General features: G+C 42.1%; 4 non-coding genes across 4 annotated transcripts; all 4 read left to right on the forward strand.

The window, feature by feature from the left end:
- Window positions 1–12,228: 12,228 nt before the first annotated feature.
- On the forward strand, window positions 12,229–12,300 carry trnap-ugg (transfer RNA proline (anticodon UGG)). The gene has a single exon. It is a non-coding gene; the product is annotated as a tRNA-Pro (tRNA).
- A 6,534-nt stretch (window positions 12,301–18,834) lies between these two features.
- Window positions 18,835–18,906, forward strand: trnap-agg (transfer RNA proline (anticodon AGG)). The gene has a single exon. It is a non-coding gene; the product is annotated as a tRNA-Pro (tRNA).
- A 971-nt stretch (window positions 18,907–19,877) lies between these two features.
- Window positions 19,878–19,949, forward strand: trnap-cgg (transfer RNA proline (anticodon CGG)). Its single transcript has one exon. It is a non-coding gene; the product is annotated as a tRNA-Pro (tRNA).
- Window positions 19,950–22,045: 2,096 nt separating this feature from the next.
- On the forward strand, window positions 22,046–22,117 carry trnap-cgg (transfer RNA proline (anticodon CGG)). Its single transcript has one exon. It is a non-coding gene; the product is annotated as a tRNA-Pro (tRNA).
- Window positions 22,118–23,261: the final 1,144 nt, after the last annotated feature.

Genomic DNA, 23,261 nt, shown 5'->3' on the forward strand with positions numbered 1-23,261 from the left:
AGGCGAACGTGCTAACCACAAAGCCACCGTGCCCCCTAAACTAAATACTCCTTAGTGATAAAAAACACTAATTTAAGCTAAACAACCTGACAGTAAACAATAACAATGATGCCGCAAAAGGCATTATTTAAACGGGAGCTAGAATTCTATCGCATCACAGCCCAAGCTTTTGAAGCCAAGCAAATGGCACCGAACATATCTAAGCCTAATAGTGAATTGAAAATACAAATCTACCAGAGGGTAAGGTGACTTGGGCCAGGCCACCACCCACCCTGTTCTACTTTATAGCTACTGATTGAAAAAATAAAAACACTGGAGTATGAAAAAGAAAAAAAAAATCATTGAAAACTATGGCATACTAAGTGGAAGAGTGTAAGAGATGAAAGCTGTCAAATTGTGTGCTGTGCTTAGTGAAAAACAAGGGGGCATTTTAGTTTTAGCTAAATGCTAAGCTAAATTGCTTGTCTAAATGCTAAACTAAATACTCCTTAGTGATAAAAAACACTAATTTAAGCTAAACAACCTGACAGTAAACAATAACAATGATGCTGCAAAAGGCATTATTTAAACGGGAGCTAGAATTCTATCGCATCACAGCCCAAGCTTTTGAAGCCAAGCAAATGGCACCGAACATATCTAAGCCTAATAGTGAATTGAAAATACAAATCTACCAGAGGGTAAGGTGACTCGGGCCAGGCCACCACCCACCCTGTTCTACTTTATAGCTACTGATTGAAAAAATAAAAACACTGGAGTATGAAAAAAAAAAATAAATTCATGTAGCATATTAAACGGGAGCTAGAATTCTATCGCATCACAGCCCAAGCTTTTGAAGCCAAGCAAATGGCACCGAACATATCTAAGCCTAATAGTGAATTGAAAATACAAATCTACCAGAGGGTAAGGTGACTTGGGCCAGGCCACCACCCACCCTGTTCTACTTTATAGCTACTGATTGAAAAAATAAAAACACTGGAGTATGAAAAAGAAAAAAAAAATCATTGAAAACTATGGCATACTAAGTGGAAGAGTGTAAGAGATGAAAGCTGTCAAATTGTGTGCTGTGCTTAGTGAAAAACAAGGGGGCATTTTAGTTTTAGCTAAATGCTAAGCTAAATTGCTTGTCTAAATGCTAAACTAAATACTCCTTAGTAATAAAAAAACACTAATTTAAGCTAAACAACCTGACAGTAAACAATAACAATGATGCTGCACAAGGCATTATTTAAACGGGCCTTCAAGCTTTGAAGCCAGACAAATGGCGCCGATCATATCTAAACCTAATAGTGAATTGAAACTACAAATCTACCTGAGGGTAAGGTGACTTGAGCCAGGCCACCACCCACCCTGTTGTATTTTATAGCTACTGATCAAAAAAAATAAAAACACCGAAATGTGACAAAGTACTATACGGTACTTAAAAAAAAAAAAAATTCATTGAAAACTATGGCATACTAAGTGTAAGAGTGTAAGAGATGAAAGCTGTCAAATTGTGTGCTGTGCTTAGTGAAAAACAAGGGGGCATTTTAGTTTTAGCTAAATGCTAAGCTAAATTGCTTGTCTAAATGCTAAAGTAAATACTCCTTAGTGATAAAAAAACACTAATTTAAGCTAAACAACCTGACAGTAAACAATAACAACGATGCTACACAATGCATTATTTAAACGGGAGCTAGAATTCTATCTCATCACAGCCCAAGCTTTTGAAGCCAAGCAAATGGCACCGAACATATCTAAGCCTAATAGTGAATTGAAAATACAAATCTACCAGAGGGTAAGGTGACTCGGGCCAGGCCACCACCCACCCTGTTCTACTTTATAGCTACTGATTGAAAAAATAAAAACACTGGAGTATGAAAAAAAAAAAAAATTCATTGAAAACTATGGCATACTAAGTGTAAGAGTGTAAGAGATGAAAGCTGTCAAATTGTGTGCTGTGCTTAGTGAAAAACAAGGGGGCATTTTAGTTTTAGCTAAATGCTAAGCTAAATTGCTTGTCTAAATGCTAAAGTAAATACTCCTTAGTGATAAAAAAACACTAATTTAAGCTAAACAACCTGACAGTAAACAATAACAACGATGCTGCAAAAGGCATTATTTAAACGGGAGCTAGAATTCTATCGCATCACAGCCCAAGCTTTTGAAGCCAAGCAAATGGCACCGAACATATCTAAGCCTAATAGTGAATTGAAAATACAAATCTACCAGAGGGTAAGGTGACTCGGGCCAGGCCACCACCCACCCTGTTCTACTTTATAGCTACTGATTGAAAAAATAAAAACACTGGAGTATGAAAAAAAAAAAAAAATTCATTGAAAACTATGGCATACTAAGTGTAAGAGTGTAAGAGATGAAAGCTGTCAAATTGTGTGCTGTGCTTAGTGAAAAACAAGGGGGCATTTTAGTTTTAGCTAAATGCTAAGCTAAATTGCTTGTCTAAATGCTAAACTAAATACTCCTTAGTGATAAAAAAACACTAATTTAAGCTAAACAACCTGACAGTAAACAATAACAATGATGCTGCAAAAGGCATTATTTAAACGGGAGCTAGAATTCTATCGCATCACAGCCCAAGCTTTTGAAGCCAAGCAAATGGCACCGAACATATCTAAGCCTAATAGTGAATTGAAAATACAAATCTACCAGAGGGTAAGGTGACTCGGGCCAGGCCACCACCCACCCTGTTCTACTTTATAGCTACTGATTGAAAAAATAAAAACACTGGAGTATGAAAAAAAAAAATAAATTCATTGAAAACTATGGCATACTAAGTGTAAGAGTGTAAGAGATGAAAGCTGTCAAATTGTGTGCTGTGCTTAGTGAAAAACAAGGGGGCATTTTTGTTTTAGCTAAATGCTAAACTAAATACTCCTTAGTGATAAAAAACACTAATTTATGCTAAACAACCTGACAGTAAACAATAACAATGATGCTGCAAAAGGCATTATTTAAACGGGAGCTAGAATTCTATCGCATCACAGCCCAAGCTTTTGAAGCCAAGCAAATGGCACCGAACATATCTAAGCCTAATAGTGAATTGAAAATACAAATCTACCAGAGGGTAAGGTGACTTGGGCCAGGCCACCACCCACCCTGTTCTACTTTATAGCTACTGATTGAAAAAATAAAAACACTGGAGTATGAAAAAAAAATAAAAAATTCATTGAAAACTATGGCATACTAAGTGTAAGAGTGTAAGAGATGAAAGCTGTCAAATTGTGTGCTGTGCTTAGTGAAAAACAAGGGGGCATTTTAGTTTTAGCTAAATGCTAAGCTAAATTGCTTGTCTAAATGCTAAAGTAAATACTCCTTAGTGATAAAAAAACACTAATTTAAGCTAAACAACCTGACAGTAAACAATAACAATGATGCTGCACAAGGCATTATTTAAACGGGCCTTCAAGCTTTGAAGCCAGACAAATGGCGCCGATCATATCTAAACCTAATAGTGAATTGAAACTACAAATCTACCTGAGGGTAAGGTGACTTGAGCCAGGCCACCACCCACCCTGTTGTATTTTATAGCTACTGATTAAAAAAATAAAAACACTGAAATGTGACAAAGTACTTAAAAAAAAAAAAAAAAAAATTCATTGAAAACTATGGCATACTAAGTGTAAGAGTGTAAGAGATGAAAGCTGTCAAATTGTGTGCTGTGCTTAGTGAAAAACAAGGGGGCATTTTAGTTTTAGCTAAATGCTAAGCTAAATTGCTTGTCTAAATGCTAAACTAATTACTCCTTAGTGATAAAAAACACTAATTTAAGCTAAACAACCTGACAGTAAACAATAACAATGATGCTGCACAAGGCATTATTTAAACGGGCCTTCAAGCTTTGAAGCCAGACAAATGGCGCCGATCATATCTAAACCTAATAGTGAATTGAAACTACAAATCTACCAGAGGGTAAGGTGACTTGGGCCAGGCCACCACCCACCCTGTTCTACTTTATAGCTACTGATTGAAAAAATAAAAACACTGGAGTATGAAAAAGAAAAAAAAATCTCTGAAAACTATGGCATACTAAGTGTAAGAGTGTAAGAGATGAAAGCTGTCAAATTGTGTGCTGTGCTTAGTGAAAAACAAGTGGGCATTTTAGTTTTAGCTAATCTACGAGAGGGTAAGGTGACTTGGGCCAGGCCACCACCCACCCTGTTCTACTTTATAGCTACTGATTGAAAAACGTACTCGGTTACGAACGTAACCTCGGTTCCCTGAGATACGGAACGAGTACTGCGTATGGGGAAAAGCTCCTTTTTTCCTCAATACTGAAGCCTTTTTTCAATAACGCAGTGCAACTGCACTGCCATTGGTTTAATCTGTAAACTTTTTAAAACCAATGACGGCGCTGCGTAGCTGCGCGAGCCTGTGGCGATGCAGCGCGCCAAAGCCCGCTAAAAAGGGGCGGGGTGTATAGCTATATAAGCAGGCAAATCACCAGAGGAAATCAGGTCATACGACTGAAGCGACGACACTGAAGCCGCAGCCTCGTGTCACGGCATATAATGCAGTACTCGTTCCGTATCTCAGGGAACCGAGGTTACGTTCGTAACCGAGTACGTTCCCTTTCGATACTCCACTCATACTGCGTATGGGGAACGAATTCAACCGCGCCGTGCCACGGTAGAGAACGATAAGACTTATCTTGAACACCCTGGGGCCCAGAGGATAAGTGAGAGAGCCGTCGAACCCTTGACGCAACACTGCTAAGAGGGAGCAAGCTCCCCGGAGGTGGTATGATGACGGAGTCTGAAGAGGCCGTCGCATCAAACCCGAAAGAACCCGAGCGTGCAAGGTCGGGATGTCCAGGTTATAGAATCTGACAAAAGTGGACGGTGAGGACCAACTGGCTGCCTCACAGATGTCCTTGATAGAGAAACCACTAGACCAGGCCCATGAAGAGGCCATCCCTCTAGTGGAGTGGGCTCTTACTCCCATGGGGCACTCAAGACCCATAGAAGAGTAACATAGAGCGATAGCATCGACTATCCAACGCGAGAGGCGTTGCTTTGAGACCGAAGACCTCTTGGTGCCACCAAAGCAGACAAAAAGCTGGTCAGATTGCCTGAACGGCTGTGACCGCTCAGTGTATATCCTCAAAGCCCTCACTGGGCAGAGTAAATTCAGCTCTTGCTCACCTGACAACAGAGGCAGAGCCGAGAGAGAAACTACCTGCGCTCTAAATGGCGTTGAGAGCACTTTAGGTACGTAGCCGTGCCTGGGTTTTAAAATGACCTTTGAGTCATTGGGCCCAAACTCAAGGCATGCAGGGCTCACCGAGAGGGCCTGCAAATCGCCAACACGCTTGACCGATGCTAGAACAAGTAGCAGAGCGGTTTTGAGCGTTAGGGGCCGAAGGCCAGCTGACCGCAGCGGTTCAAAGGGAGGTCCTTTGAGCGCTTCAAGGACCGTGTGAAGGTCCCAAGTGGGAGCGGTGAGAGGACGTGGGGGCTTCAACCGCCTAGCATCTCTCAGGAAACGCACAATGAGGCCGTTTTGACCCACTGATTGGCCAGCAATAGGAGCATGAAATGCTGCAATGGCTGCTACGTATACCTTGAGCGTGGAAGGGGTGAGACCTTTGTCCAGACGCTCTTGGAGAAATGACAGTATCGGAGATACGTCACACTCAACAGGGTCTTCGTTCCGTGCGGAGAACCAGTCAACAAAGACTGACCATTTCTGGGCGTAGAGGCGTCTCGTAGACGGGGCCCTCGCCTGAGCAATGGTATGTAGCACGTCCTCGGGGAGTCTCAGAGGCTCCCATCGAGGGACCATACGTGCAGAGCCCAGAGTTCTGGCTGCGGGTGCCAGATTGTCCTGTTCGCCTGAGAGAGGAGGTCCCGCCTCAGGGGGATCGGCCATGGGGATTTCATGGAAAGCCTGAATAGCTCAGAGGACCAAACTTGGCTCCTCCAGAGTGGGGCCACCAGGAGGACTCTGTGCCTGTCTTCCCTGACTCGTCTGATGACCTGAGGGACCAGAGCGATCGGGGGAAAAGCATAAAGAAGGAGGCTGGTCCAGGCGTGGGCCAGCGCATCTGTGTCCTTTGAAAAATAAGTTGGGCAATGAGAGTTGCTTTCTGAGGCAAAGAGGTCGACCTCTGCCTTCCCGAAAATCTCCCAGATTTTGAGAACCGTCTGGGGATGGAGCACCCACTCGTCCGATGGGACGTTGCTCCGGGAAAGCATGTCTGCTCCCAGATTCGACTTGCCAGGTATGTGTGTCGCCTTGAGCGATTGCAACCTGGGTAATGCCCATTCCAAGAGGCGCTTTGCCAGCATGTAGAGGCGGCTGGACGAAAGGCCACCTTGGTGATTTATGTAGGACACCACTGTCATGCTGTCCGACTGGACTAGGACATGGCGCCCTTCCAGGATCGCCTGAAAAGATTGAAGGGCTCGTTCTACCGCCAGCATCTCGAGGCAGTTGATATGGAGATAGCTGTCCTCGTGCGACCACGAGCCGAAGGCTGGTCTGCCCTCGCACAGAGCGCCCCAACCCAGGTTGGACGCATCTGTTGAGACCACCGTCCTTCTGAAAACCGCCTGTAGGGGTACTCCACGGCTAAACCAAACAGGGTTCATCCAAGGCTCCAGGGCTGCTAGACAGGCCTGGTTGACTCTGACGCGAAAGCGGCCGTGCCGCCAAGCGTGAGGTGGGACCCGGAGTTTCAGCCAGTATTGCAGGGGCCGCATTCGTAGGAGGCCAAGCTGTAAAACTGGGGAGGCGGAAGCCATCAGCCCTAGCATCCTCTGAAAGAACTTCAGAGGGAAACAGGCTTTGTTCCTGACAGAGGCCGCGAGCTGCTGAAGTACCAGAGCGCGCTCTGGTGATATGACCGCCCTCATGCGGACTGAGTCGAAAACCACTCCCAGGAACATAATACGTTGGCTGGGGAGCAGTGAGCTCTTGGCAAAATTGACCCTGAGTCCTAGGCACTCTAAGTGGCTCAGGAGCACGGATCTGTGGTGGTCTAGCTCGGTTCGCGACTGGGCTAGAATGAGCCAGTCGACGAGATAGTTCAGAATGCGGATTCCCATCTGTCTAAGAGGGGAAAGTGCATCGTTCATGCACTTCGTGAAGGTGCGTGGAGCTAGAGACAACCCAAAGGGAAGGACTGCATATTGGTAAGCCACACCCTCGAACGCGAATCTCAAGAATCGTCTGTGATGTGGGGCTCTCTGGATGTGAAAGTAAGCGTCTTTCAGATCCAGCGAGAAGAACCAGTCCTCGGGGCAAATCTGCGTGAGGATCTGCTTCAGTGTCAACATCCTGAACTTCCGTTTCATGAGGGAGAGGTTCAGGAGTCTGAGGTCTAAGATGGGTCTGAGACCGGCATCTTTCTTGGGGACAAGGTAATAACGGCTGTAGAACCCCGACCCGCTTTCTGAGGGAGGAACCATCTCTATGGCTCCTTTCCTCAACAGCATCAGCACTTCGGTGCGGAGGACCTGGGCGTCGTCCGGCTCTACCAAAGTGGGAATCACCCCACTTATAGTATATATAGGGATAGTGTCGGATGGCAGGCCACTGATTAGGGGCCTGAACACTGACGAGTGTGGAAGAGGAAAACTGCTCTCTTTTAGAAAATGTGAAATCTTTATTGTGTTTGCCATAACAACAGCGCTTTGCGTGGACGCAACGACGGTGGGCCCAGGTTGCATAGCCGGCAGGCGAGAGAGCTTCTGGGGTGGTCCGGCCGTGGCGGGACTTTGCTCTTTCCTCTTCCTTCCCCAACGATCAGGAGGATTTAGAGGGCGTCGGGTCCAGCACAATCCTCTGCCGGGGGCCCTGACGTCCAGGCGGTTTAGCGCGCTTAGTGGGGCGAGCTGGGTGCTGCTCCTTAGGGGGCGCCACCTGGGGGGCAGAAGGGACAGGTTTGCTCTGGCGCTGAGTCGGCGCAGTCCTGGGGCGACTCGGGGCAGAGGTGGAGCGCTTGGGCAGGAAGTGCCGCATAGGAGGTCGCAAAAAGCAGGTTCACTAGGGCTCAACTCATCCAGGGAACGGAGAAGCTTTGCCTGGAACACCTGTAGAATGGCCATGGTGCGTAGTGCTGAAGCGGCTTGGCCCGCAGAAGTGTAGGCTCTGCCAGCCATGGCAGATGTCATCCTGCAGGGCTTTGAAGGAAGGGCTCTCTTGCTTTTCCACCCCACAGCCGCGGGGGGGCAGAGATGAGCAGCCACAGCCTCGTCCAGGGGAGGCAATTGCTCATAGCCCTTCTCCTGAGAGCCATCTACTGCGCCGAGAGCTGCAGAGGAAGTGCATAGGCGGGCCGAGTAGGGGGCGCGCCACGACTTTGTGAGCTCATCGTGCACCTCAGGGAAGAACGGGGCAGAACGCTGGCGGGGGGCCTGGCGGCTTCCGGGCAGGAACCACTCGTCCAGCCTGCTGCGCGTCGGCTCCTCAGGGGGGGCCCACTCCAGATGGAGATCTTCGACAGCTATGGAGAGGATGCGGAGAAGCTCGGCATCCATCCCAGCTTTGGCGTCGATGGGCTCTCGCGACGGCAAGTGGGCGGGGTTAGAATCACCGGCCCAGTCTTCCGTTTCAGAAGCCGCGAGTGACATGGAGTCGTCAAGCGGCTTGTCCTCCGATCCGCCAAATGAGACGAGGTCACTCATTTCAGCTGAGGGACGCTGCTCTGGGCGTGAGAAGAGGACGGGGGACGGCTCTCTTGTTGGAGAGGGTGAGGCACGCGGGCGCCGAGCCGGCGTGAGCTCACCCAAACCCGGGCGCTGAGCCCCTCTTCCCCGCTGTCGCTTCCTGGCCGGCTGGCGGGAGGAAAAGGACGGGGGGGGCGTGAGGGGCGGAGTCACTTTCATTAAAGAAAGCGATCCGCAAGCGCAGAGAGGCGAGACTCATGCTCTCACAGAAGCAGCATGAGGAGTCAGTGAGTGCAGTTTCAGCGTGGGATTTACCCAGGCAGGAAACGCACTCCTCATGGCCGTCATTGTCATGCAGAGGGACTCTGCACGTGCCACAGTTGTGACGCGGCATGGCCGCCGCCGTTAAAACGGCGTTTGTTTGGAAATGCTCTTTTAGAGCGGTGAAAACCACTGGAAAGCTCTTTTTGTGATCGCCGGATGGCGGCAGGAGATCGCTGAGAAGCGGCTGCAAGCAGGAAGCTGGCGCCCGAGAATGGCGCGAGACGCGGCCGTCTAAAGAGCACCGGCGCTGCAAGCGGTCGGCGGTCTCAGCTGGTCCGCTGCGGTGCCTATTCAACGGCGAAAATCCAGCGAAGGCGTTCAGAGGAAATTCAGCGAAGTGAAGTCGTGGCTGAAGGAGTAAGATCTGATTTCCTCTGGCGATTTGCCTGCTTAAATAGCTATACACCCCGCCCCTTTTTAGCGGGCTTTAGCAGCTACGCAGCGCCGTCATTGGTTTTAAAAAGTTTACAGATTAAACCAATGGCAGTGCAGTTGCACTGCGTTATTGAAAAAAGGCTTCAGAATTGAGGAAAAAAGGAGCTTTTCCCCATACGCAGTATGAGTGGAGTATCGAAAGGGAAATAAAAACACTGGAGTATGAAAAAGAAAAAAAAAATCATTGAAAACTATGGCATACTAACTAATTACTCCTTAGTGATAAAAAACACTAATTTAAGCTAAACAACCTGACAGTAAACAATAACAATGATGCTGCACAAGGCATTATTTAAACGGGCCTTCAAGCTTTGAAGCCAGACAAATGGCACCGTTCATATCTAAACCTAATAGTGAATTGAAACTACAAATCTACCTGAGGGTAAGGTGACTTGAGGCAGGCCACCACCCACCCTGTTGTATTTTATAGCTACTGATTAAAAAAATAAAAACACTGAAATGTGACAAAGTACTACTTTAAAAAAAAAAAAAAAAAAATTCATTGAAAACTATGGCATACTTAGTGTAAGAGTGTAAGAGATGAAAGAGATGTTTACACAAATTGTGTAAACAATAACAATGATGCTGCAAAAGGCATTATTTAAACGGGAGCTAGAATTCTATATCATCACAGCCCAAGCTTTTGAAGCCAAGCAAATGGCACTGATCATATCTAAGCCTAATAGTGAATTGAAAATACAAATCTACCAGAGGGTAAGGTGACTTGGGCCAGGCCACCACCCACCCTGTTCTACTTTATAGCTACTGATTGAAAAAATAAAAACACTGGAGTATGAAAAAGAAAAATAAAATCTCTGAAAACTTTGGCATACTAAGTGGAAGAGTGTAAGAGATGAAAGCTGTCAAATTGTGTGCTGTGCTTAGTGAAAAACAAGGGGGCATTTTAGTTTTAGCTAAATGCTAAGCTAAATTGCTTGTCTAAATGCTAAACTAAATAGTCCTTAGTGATAAAAAACACTAATTCAAGCTAAACAACGTGACAGTAAACAATAACAATGATGCTGTAAAATGCATTATTTAAACGGGCCTTCAATTTTGAAGCCAGACAAATGGCGCCGATCATATCTAAACCTAATAGTGAATTGAACGTACAATTCTACCAGAGGGTAAGGTGACTTGGGCCAGGCCACCACCCACCCTGTTCTACTTTATAGCTACTGATTGAAAAAATAAAAACACTGGAGTATGAAAAAGAAAAAAAAAATCATTGAAAACTATGGCATACTAAGTGTAAGAGATGAAAGCTGTCAAATTGTGTGCTGTGCTTAATGAAAAACAAGGGGTCATTTTAGTTTTAGCTTAATGCTAAGCTAAATTGCTTGTCTAAATGCTAAACTAAATACTCCTTAGTGATAAAAAACACTAATTCAAGCTAAACAACGTGACAGTAAACAATAACAATGATGCTGCAAAAGGCATTATTCAAACGGGAGCTAGAATTCTATCGCATCACAGCCCAAGCTTTTGAAGCCAAGCAAATGGCACTGACCATATCTAAGCCAAATAGTGAATTGAACCTACAAATCTACCTGAGGGTAATGTGACTTCAGCCAGGCCACCCACCCTGTTGTATTTTATTGCTACTGATTAAATGAATAGAAACACTGAAATGTGACAAAGTACTATACGGTACCTAAAAAAAATAAAAAATCATTGAAAACTTCAGGTTTGTAGGTTCTCTCATTAGCACCACAAATAACCCGTGGTCAGAATCAAGACAGGTATACTGAAGCAAGGCTCTACTTACCTAATTAAATAATTAAATGCAGTAGAAGCAAGCAGCGTCAGCAAGGACGTTTCCTGGTGATGTTTCCTTTCCTACAGATTAAAGGTAACAAAATTATTGCAATAGTAGTGCACTGAACAGTTTACCGTTAACCCACAGAACAGGACTGACATATGGTTTCAGGATCCAGTTAACTTCCATACAGTATGTGTACAGTATAGTACAGTATTAATGACTTCTGTAGCTCAAAGGCACATGCACACCAAGATAACACACATTTATACCTATGTGCAATCCAGAGAGAACACGAAAAACTGCAGGTTTGTAGGTTCTCTCATTGGCACCACAAATAACCCGTGGTAAGAATCAAGACAGGTATACTGAAGCAAGGCTCTACTTACCTGATTAAATAATTAAATGCAGTAGCAGATAAGTTTGTGTACTACCTCGTGCAAACTTTAAGAAAAAATAGGCAATTTAGAACGTATCTGACTGACTGCTATGAGGTTACAGACGTAATTGGTGAATTCCACTCCACACAACTTCATGTGACAGCTAAACAGCAAAGTTAGACCTTCAGCAAGTCAAACAGAAGAGACATGCTTTTACTTGGAAAAAAGGCTGCAGTGAAATATCTTATTGCATGCCGCTATGACGTCCGCATCCTAAGAACTAGCCGCACAAAAATATGGCAAAAATGATTCACTATAAAACTAGACAATGCAGCATGCAGGTATGCAATGGTTCAAAAGTGATAAAAACAGGAGCACACTGATGCCGGTCTGTTTGTCACAGAATGCACATTGCAGGGGAATAAAAATCATTAGGAACCCTGATCCAGCAGAAAAACACAGAGTATCTTGCAAATAGATGAGTATGATGTATACTCAGAGGTCTTGAAATTTCATTCTGGCTTCAATTTTGTTCTTTGTGCACGTCAGCAAGGACGTTTCCTGGTGATGTTTCCTTTCCTACAGATTAAAGGTAACAAAATTATTGCAATAGTAGTGCACTGAACAGTTTAACGTTAACCCACAGAACAGGACTGACATATGGTTTCAGGATCCAGTTAGCTTCCATACAGTATGTGCACAACATAAACCCGAGCACTGTTCCGGCTCGTTGGTCTAGGGGTATGATTCTCGCTTTGGGTGCGAGAGGTCCCGGGTTCAAATCCCGGATGAGCCCTTCCCCTTACTCTTGAAAGACCGTTCGATTAGGTAACGGGCTCTTGTTTCTCACGTCAGCCAAGTTTCTTGCTGTATAATGCTCGAGGTCAAGAGCTTCTTACTCGGTTCTCGATTGGCCACTTGTATCTCGAGGGGTCCGAAGAGGTTCAGAATTCTAATGAATTTTAGTGCCCTAACCTGATAGGCTCCAAAATTGTTAGTGAAGGATATTCTTATCTCATACAGTAGTGGCCTTTAAGAACGAGCGTCTTTTGCCGCAGCATTCTGCAATTATTGCCGCAGTTTGCCGCGGTTTACCGCACTTCTGTTCGGGGGGACTATTTTAGCAATCACCTTAATGTGTTTCGCTTCACAGAATATCCACCAGGTGGCGCATAAGAACCCTGTTTCTCTTAAGCACTCAAAGGTTTTTTAAGATTGTATAATATGTTTATATTATTAATTTACATTTAAAAAAATAGATTTTTTTATTTTACTTCACATTACATCAGAATTGTGAGAAAACATCCACAATAAAATATAATTATAAAGACGTATGAAACATTCTTCTTATTATTATATGTTGCCTACATTTACTCAAATAATAGCAATGTAAAATATAAAGGAAATCACAGTTCACGTTAGGCGGAACATAACATAAGTGACATTAAGAGATTTTATTAAGTTACTTTAATCATTTATTTTAGAGATATTTATAGAAATATCTCTAAAATCATTTATTTGCATTGCTTTCTGTACTGCATTCGTTTTGTACATTTACAGGTGCACAAATACTGGCTCATTTTAATTTCATTAAGACACTGCTGTGTTCTGTATTGATCGATGTTCTGTAAATTTGTACTTAACAAGCCTCAAAATGGTTTCAAAACAATCTCCTGGCTTTGAAATATACCAGCCTGTAATTGTGCATTAACTTTTGTGCCTCTAGAGTGAAAATAATTCAAAATTTCTTTTTTTTACTAGAAAATTAGGAATTTTTGCATATTAATGAGGTTTATTATACCAAATATTACAAATTTTTTCGCAAAATATATGTTAATATGTTGTAAACAAGTTAGACAAAAAAGGTGAAAAAAAGGCTATCATATATACTTAATTTTTTATTAGCAGTCAAAACAGACAAGGTCAAGTTGACTCAGCGTTCCTAATTTGTATAAGAATTCAGACGAGGTCTGCAGGAGGGTTAAGTTATGCAATATCGACCCATTCAGAGCCGATCGGCCCTATACGCAAGTTGCGTAGGGCCCCGCAAATTACGCAAGGCCCCGCCTCCCCTGCCTCATTTTACAGCGTGTGTTAATGTTTACTGTGTAGCATAGGAGAGGCTAAAAAGGAGCTCAGCACCCCTAAAATTTTTATTAATATTTTAGTCCAGCGGGTCGCCGCCGCTGTGGAGTAGCACAGGACGTGAGTGACTCGCCCATAGTCATAAGCGGAGAGAAGTAGCGCCGGTTACAATGTTCTTCCGCAAGATGCATGCAGTTCTGTTTATTAACTGCTAGAGCGTGAAACAAAATAGCAGCGCGACAAATAAACTGCGTACCTGTGTAGTGTGTACGTGTGTTTCTGTTGTTAAAGTTTATTGTTAATTTGATACTCATTTTAACAATCGGGAGTCATGTAAACATGACGTCACGTGCGTCTTTTGGAAACATGGAAGCCCTGGCGTTTGGACCAGAGTGAAAATAAACAACATATCATTGTATACCACCAGTATATCACCAGTGAATAATAGTAGTTATCTAAACCTTACAGGTGCTATGCTGAAATTTGTTAGTAGAGGAGATGCTGTCAAGTGTGAATGTGTGACAAATGGTTTACATGGCTCACGGGTCAGGTAGGAGGGCCCCTTAGCAGAATTTTGCTTAGGGCCCCAGGGAGGTCAGGATCGGCTCTGGACCCATTTTTTATAAGTTATAAACATTCATCTGAAATACCCTTTAAGTTATGCAGTAAATAGCATTTAAACAAAGTAACTGCAAGAAAAAGCTTGTGCTTTGTATTAACCATTTTTTGATTACGTAAAACTTTCCACTTATTGCTGTAAATTTAAGTTGGTTATATCAACATATGTCAAATTAAGTTATGCAATATCGACCCATTTTTTATAAGTTATAGGGTATTTCAGATGAATGTTTATAAGTTATGCAGTAAATAGCATTTAACACTAGATTTACTGACTTTTTCTATTTTCTGGTGCGGGTCCCAAGGTGTGATTCCCCCTGTTGAGATTTTCACAGTTCTTCAGCTCGATTCTCCTCCTGCTTTTGTTGTGCAAACACACCCATCACCCATGAGGCCTGGCACATTTGCATTTGTTCACTCAGAGTAGCTCAGATCCAAAGCAGGCCAAACCTCTGTGTGTGACATGGAAACCTTCAGGAATGTCTGCCGTCTATACAAAATAGTCTGTTTTATTTATAAAAAATTGTGTGAAAAAAGAATGAAAAGTTGCTAATACAATAACAACTTGTGCAGACCTGGGGTCTATTTGACTCATCTGGAAAGTTTAATGTGTCATAACTTGGGTTTCCTTCCACATATTTGCCTGAAATTTACCAGGATTGTTCCAAATTATGAACTTTGCAAGTAAAATTCATTTTGTTTATTTTCGTTGGCAATGAACATACAGACACAAAAATGCACACATAAAATGAACACACACGCACACACACAGTCAAACACTGTTCAAAGCATTGGGCATTGCATTTCAGTTGGCCTCAAGACAGAACAAAAGCTATACATTTGTAAACATTTCACACACACACACACATGCACACGTGCAAGCACGCACACACACAGACACACACACACACACACACACACACACACACACACACACACACACACACACACACACAAATTGGGCATTGCATTTCATTAGGCCTCCAGAAAAAAAAGCTACACATTTGTAAATATTTCACACTTTTGATATGTCTTTGCCTAGCAGAAGGCAAAATATGAAATGATGCTACTGAAATGATGCTACACACACACACACACACACACACACACACACAGACAAATTTGCTGCGATCTCTGACATCTGGACACGCTTCAACAAATTTTAAATGTGAAAGTTCTATTTAAAATAAAACAGACTTGTGTATCCATATATTGTGAATGTGTTTCTTTTGTATAAATACGGCAGACATTTCTGAAGGTTTCCATGTCACACACAAATACTCTGTGGGTCCAGCTTGCGCAGTGAAGCACAAGCGATTTGCTACTGCACTGGGCATTCCAATGTCCTCCTCTTCCCACACAGTGCTGTCTTTTGCCGTCTGGCTCAGACAGGGCTTCCCAGTACCACGGTGCATCTTCCGTGGAGGCATGTTGGGTTCTTGTTCCATCTCAAAATTCACTTTTGGTGTTATAATTCAGTGATGGCCAATGAAAATGAAATGACATCATTTTATTCTGTATGTGTACGAACATGTCAAAAGCCATGGACCATAACTTCACTCAGCTTATGACATTTGTGTACAAACATACATTGGAGACTGAAGTGTTAGCAAGTTTTAATTTTATTCATGTCATTGTATTAGCAACTTTTCATTCTTTTTTCACACATTTTTTTATAAATAAAACAGACTATTTTGTATAGACGGCAGACATTCCTGAAGGTTTCCATGTCACACACAGAGGTTTGGCCTGCCTTGGATCTGAGCTACTCTGAGTGAACAAATGCAAATGTGCCAGGCCTCATGGGTGATGGGTGTGTTTGCACAACAAAAGCAGGAGGAGAATCGAGCTGAAGAACTGTGAAAATCTCAACAGGGGGGAATCACACCTTGGGACCTGCACCAGAAAAAAAAAAAGTCAGTAAATCTAGTCTTAAACAGTAACTGCAATCACCCCACAACATGGTGAAAACAGGAAAAAACGGTTTTCTTTTGAATCCCTGTATTGGGGGTTGTGTCAGTGATCTATCAAGGCTAAATGTTATGAAGCAGCTAAAATAAAGACTGTGGAGAGACATTAAACAATGCATATTTTATTTTTTATAAATAATGCATAATTATTTTTTTTAATAATTCACAATTTTTTTTTACGTGTACACATGGACATGAGGGTGATGCCGTTTTTTTAAAACTAAATGAATATATTACGAGTGTAGGGCAGGGGCGGTTCTAGGATTTCATCTTTAGGGGGTTTTAGCCCTCAGAGAGAATTTAAAAGAAGAGTTTTATATTATATATTATATGACAACTCTGGTAATAAGAATAGTGAAATTTCACTGCTTTTGGTTGCCGTCTTTGCGTCTTTCCGCCGATTAACGTTATAGCTAAACGCCTCCAGCTCCGACTGCGCGTGCACGCTGCGCGTACCTGTGCTTCTCCGTTCAAATAAAGCAGACAGCTGAAGACGCACTTTTGAAAGATTACAACGCACGCGCGTAAAAGCAAAGTAAAAAAAATCGCTCTTGGATCAAACTGATAAATAATTTTCTTTCCCATCGACGACATGTCCTGCATTTTAACGTATTTTTTATTGTTTATTTATGAAAGTAAAAATTATCCTTATAGTTTTAGGGTGGCTGAGATCACACACAGTGGGTCTGAAGCCACCCTAAAAAAGGTCTAGAACCGCCCCTGGTGTAGGGGCATCTGTATTCGGCCTGAACGTAATGAAACAGGCGTATTGTTTACATGTATTTGACTGCATGCAGCACTGCGCAGACAAATCAATCTATGACATCAAAGTTCCGCGAGAGCCATTCAAAAGCTTATCACTCTCGCGTTACATTGATCTCATGTGTCAATCCATCTGCGCCGCGCAATTTGCTAATCTCTCTATTGTGATATGTCTCAATGGCAAATAATCAGACAAAAATGCTAAATTAGTGCATAACTACATAAGAACAACCTCTATATTGCGATATGCTCAATGAAAATAAATCAAACTAAAAGTCATGTGTTAAACAGTGTTTATTGTTTAGAGAACATGAACTGGAGCTTATTTTTAATAAAAAAAAATACCTCAGCATCACATATTGTATTTAGATAGCATTGTATTTTATAAAATATATAAATAATGACTTAAACACGATATAGAAAACTAAAACAGATATTTATTAACTGATAACACTTTACAGATCTTACAACACACACTGAAAAAAATTATTCATTCAATTTACTAAATTTATTTAAGGTAAGTGGTCAATCAATTTATTTTAGCTACATTTAAACAAAAAAAATTATAAAAAAACATTTTTTTAACAATTTTTTTGTTTAAATGTAGCTTAATTAAATAAATTAGCTTATTATTCATATATAATAAGAATAACAATATGATACATTTATATTGCGCTCAAAATGCTTTAGATATGGAATGAGGGATTTCATTCAGGATGAGCTGTTTGCCATATCCTCTACTACACCATAATATATAAAAAACAAAACACTAATTACACCAAATAACACTCTTTATTCAGATTTAAAAGCGATTTGGAAATACAAAACAAACTATTTGCTGCAATACTGATAAATTATCGCTAATAACCCCATCAACAATGATGTTTACCATCAACAAACCAACAGAAGCATTTTTTCCGTAACACACCGAACGTCACCTGAGGAAATCTAAAGTTGCATCGAGCGGTACCACAAAGCCAGCTGTGACAGCGGAGATAGTCGCAGATGTGACTGTTTATGTAACCGGCAAAAGAAAATAACACATATTGTCGACTCGTCAGCCTACATGAAACACGACTGCCCTCTACAGGTTTTGTATTTCCTGCGCTGAACAATTTGACCCCCCTTCGTAAGAGTCGCGCAAAGTACCGTGAGTCTTCGCGGCATTCCTATCTCTGAGGCGCGATTTTTAAAAGGCCACGTCTGTAGATTAATTGGCTGCTTAATCTGATATCTTTGTTAACTACAACTAATGTAACAGCAAAAATATATGCCAAAAATGCTTCACCAAATAAGTAGAAACTGCAGCAGGCAGGTCAGCAAAGGTTCAACAGAGATAGAAACAGGAGTACACTGATTCCAGTCTGTTTATCACAGAGGCAGTGTTTCTGCAAATGCATGTTGTGGGGAAACAAAATATTTGCAACCCTCATCCATTAGAAAAACACAGAGTATCTTGCAGATAGATAAAGAGTCCAAAGGAAACTCAGAGTTTCTGCCACTTAATACGGGCTTGATTTGTGTTCTATGCACAAGTTCGTAAGAACTTGGTCATGTCTCCTTTCCAACAGATTGGAGTCATTGAAATTATTGCAAAAATAAGTGATCTGAAAGGTTTAGCGTAAACCCAGAGAACAGGACAGAAATGTTTGCAGGATTTGTGAAATTCACAACATGCACACCAGAGTCCAAAGTAAACTCAGAGTTTCTGCCACTTAATGTGGGCTTGATTTGTGTTCTATGCGCAAGTCCTTAAGAACTTGGTCATGTCTCCTTTCCAAGAGATTGGAGTTAATGAAATTGCTACAAAAGTAGTGATCTGAAAGGTTTAGCATGAAAACAGATGCTAAACCATGCACACCAAACATGCACACCAAGTCAAGGTGATGCACTTTGGCTCGTTGGTCTAGGGGTATGATTCTCGCTGAGGGTGCGAGAGGTCCCGGGTTCAAATCCCGGATGAGCCCTGGCTTTGCGTGGAATAGACTACCCCCTGGGTGGAACTGATTCAGAGGAACCTTGCAGTGAGCTGGGTTTTGCTCCTCATGACAACGAACATTAATGACTTATGTAGCTCAAAGGCACATGCACACCAAGATAACACACATTTATACCTATGTGCAATCCAGAGAGAACACGAAAAACTGCAGGTTTGTAGGTTCTCTCATTGGCACCACAAATAACCCGTGGTAAGAATCAAGACAGGTATACTGAAGCAAGGCTCTACTTACCTAATTAAATGCAGTAGCAGATAAGTTTGTGTACTACCTCGTGCAAACTTTAAGAAAAAATAGGCGATTTAGAACGTATCTGACTGACTGCTATGAGGTTACAGACGTAATTGGTGAATTCCACTCCACACAACTTCATGTGACAGCTAAACAGCAACGTTAGACCTTCAGCAAGTCAAACAGAAGAGACATGCTTTTACTTGGAAAAAAGGCTGCAGTGAAATATCTTATTGCATGCCGCTATGACGTCCGCATCCTAAGAACTAGCCGCACAAAAATATAGAAAAAATGATTCACTATAAAACTAGACAATGCAGCATGCAGGTATGCAATGGTTCAAAAGTGATAAAAACAGGAGCACACTGATGCCGGTCTGTTTGTCACAGAATGCACATTGCAGGGGAATAAAAATCATTAGGAACCCTGATCCAGCAGAAAAACACAGAGTATCTTGCAAATAGATGAGTATGATGTATACTCAGAGGTCTTGAAATTTCAGTCTGGCTTCAATTTTGTTCTTTGTGCACGTCAGCAAGGATGTTTCCTGGTGATGTTTCCTTTCCTACAGATTAAAGGTAACAAAATTATTGCAATAGTAGTGCACTGAACAGTTTAACGTTAACCCACAGAACAGGACTGACATATGGTTTCAGGAACCAGTTAGCTTCCATACAGTATGTGCACAACATAAAACTAAGCACTGTTCCGGCTCGTTGGTCTAGGGGTATGATTCTCGCTTCGGGTGCGAGAGGTCCCGGGTTCAAATCCCGGACGAGCCCTTCCCCTTACTCTTGAAAGACCGTTCGATTAGGTAACGGGCTCTTGCTTCTCACGTCAGCCAAGTTTCTTGCTGTATAATGCTCGAGGTCAAGAGCTTCTTACTCGGTTCTCGATTGGCCACTTGTATCTCGAGGGGTCCGAAGAGGTTCAGAATTCTATTGAATTTTAGTGCCCTAACCTTTGGTCGTTGGATTGTAGTCTATTGCAGGACACCACGCTAACACTCATTCACACCTAGGGACAATCCAGTCAAATCAGCTAGTGACATGTTTTAGGGACATGTAGAAGATGTGCAAAACTACACACAGGAAATAACGTGCATGAAATCAAAGCAGGGACACCAAAGCTATGTGAAGGATATTCTTATCTCATAGATTAATTGGCTGCTTAATCTGATATCTTTGTTAACTACAACTAATGTAACAGCAAAAATATATGCCAAAAATGCTTCACCAAATAAGTAGAAACTGCAGCAGGCAGGTCAGCAAAGGTTCAACAGAGATAGAAACAGGAGTACACTGATTCCAGTCTGTTTATCACAGAGGCAGTGTTTCTGCAAATGCATGTTGTGGGGAAACAAAATATTTGCAACCCTCATCCATTAGAAAAACACAGAGTATCTTGCAGATAGATAAAGAGTCCAAAGTAAACTCAGGGTTTCTGCCACTTAATACGGGCTTGATTTGTGTTCTATGCACAAGTTCGTAAGAACTTGGTCATGTCTCCTTTCCAACAGATTGGAGTTATTGAAATTATTGCAAAAATAAGTGATCTGAAAGGTTTAGCGTAAACCCAGAGAACAGGACAGAAATGTTTGCAGGATTTGTGAAATTCACAACATGCACACCAGAGTCCAAAGTAAACTCAGAGTTTCTGCCACTTAATGTGGGCTTGATTTGTGTTCTATGCGCAAGTCCTTAAGAACTTGGTCATGTCTCCTTTCCAAGAGATTGGAGTTAATGAAATTGCTACAAAAGTAGTGATCTGAAAGGTTTAGCATGAAAACAGATGCTAAACCATGCACACCAAACATGCACACCAAGTCAAGGTGGTGCACTTTGGCTCGTGGGTATGATTCTCGCTTAGGGTGCGAGAGGTCCCGTGTTCAAATTCTGGACGAGCCCTGACTTTACGTGGAATAGACTACCCCCTGGGTGGAACTGATTCAGAGGAACCTTGCAGTGAGCTGGGTTTTGCTCCTCATGACAACGAACATTAATGACTTATGTAGCTCAAAGGCACATGCACACCAAGATAACACACATTTATACCTATGTGCAATCCAGAGAGAACACGAAAAACTGCAGGTTTGTAGGTTCTCTCATTGGCACCACAAATAACCCGTGGTAAGAATCAAGACAGGTATACTGAAGCAAGGCTCTACTTACCTAATTAAATGCAGTAGCAGATAAGTTTGTGTACTACCTCGTGCAAACTTTAAGAAAAAATAGGCGATTTAGAACGTATCTGACTGACTGCTATGAGGTTACAGACGTAATTGGTGAATTCCACTCCACACAACTTCATGTGACAGCTAAACAGCAAAGTTAGACCTTCAGCAAGTCAAACAGAAGAGACATGCTTTTACTTGGAAAAAAGGCTGCAGTGAAATATCTTATTGCATGCCGCTATGACGTCCGCATCCTAAGAACTAGCCGCACAAAAATATGGCAAAAATGATTCACTATAAAACTAGACAATGCAGCATGCAGGTATGCAATGGTTCAAAAGTGATAAAAACAGGAGCACACTGATGCCGGTCTGTTTGTCACAGAATGCACATTGCAGGGGAATAAAAATCATTAGGAACCCTGATCCAGCAGAAAAACACAGAGTATCTTGCAAATAGATGAGTATGATGTATACTCAGAGTTCTTGAAATTTCATTCTGGCTTCAATTTTGTTCTTTGTGCACGTCAGCAAGGACGTTTCCTGGTGATGTTTCCTTTCCTACAGATTAAAGGTAACAAAATTATTGCAATAGTAGTGCACTGAACAGTTTAACGTTAACCCACAGAACAGGACTGACATATGGTTTCAGGATCCAGTTAGCTTCCATACAGTATGTGCACAACATAAACCTGAGCACTGTTCCGGCTCGTTGGTCTAGGGGTATGATTCTCGCTTCGGGTGCGAGAGGTCCCGGGTTCAAATCCCGGATGAGCCCTTCCCCTTACTCTTGAAAGACCGTTCGATTAGGTAACGGGCTCTTGCTTCTCACGTCAGCCAAGTTTCTTGCTGTATAATGCTCGAGGTCAAGAGCTTCTTACTCGGTTCTCGATTGGCCACTTGTATCTCGAGGGGTCCGAAGAGGTTCAGAATTCTAATGAATTTTAGTGCCCTAACCTTTGGTCGTTGGATTGTAGTCTATTGCAGGTCACCACGCTAACACTCATTCACACCTAGGGACAATCCAGTCAAATCAGCTAGTGACATGTTTTAGGGACATGTAGAAGATGTGCAAAACTACACACAGGAAATAACGTGCATGAAATCAAAGCAGGGACACCAAAGCTATGTGAAGGATATTCTTATCTCATACAGTAGTGGCCTTTAAGAACGAGCGTCTTTTGCCGCAGCATTCTGCAATTATTGCCGCAGTTTGCCGCGGTTTACCGCACTTCTGTTCGGGGGGACTATTTTAGCAATCACCTTAATGTGTTTCGCTTCACAGAATATCCACCAGGTGGCGCATAAGAACCCTGTTTCTCTTAAGCACTCAAAGGTTTTTTAAGATTGTATAATATGTTTATATTATTAATTTACATTTAAAAAAATAGATTTTTTTATTTTACTTCACATTACATCAGAATTGTGAGAAAACATCCACAATAAAATATAATTATAAAGACGTATGAAACATTCTTCTTATTATTATATGTTGCCTACATTTACTCAAATAATAGCAATGTAAAATATAAAGGAAATCACAGTTCACGTTAGGCGGAACATAACATAAGTGACATTAAGAGATTTTATTAAGTTACTTTAATCATTTATTTTAGAGATATTTATAGAAATATCTCTAAAATCATTTATTTGCATTGCTTTCTGTACTGCATTCGTTTTGTACATTTACAGGTGCACAAATACTGGCTCATTTTAATTTCATTAAGACACTGCTGTGTTCTGTATTGATCGATGTTCTGTAAATTTGTACTTAACAAGCCTCAAAATGGTTTCAAAACAATCTCCTGGCTTTGAAATATACCAGCCTGTAATTGTGCATTAACTTTTGTGCCTCTAGAGTGAAAATAATTCAAAATTTCTTTTTTTTACTAGAAAATTAGGAATTTTTGCATATTAATGAG

This window comes from Tachysurus vachellii, chromosome 16, assembly GCF_030014155.1.
Source record: "Tachysurus vachellii isolate PV-2020 chromosome 16, HZAU_Pvac_v1, whole genome shotgun sequence".
NCBI lineage: Eukaryota > Metazoa > Chordata > Actinopteri > Siluriformes > Bagridae > Tachysurus > Tachysurus vachellii.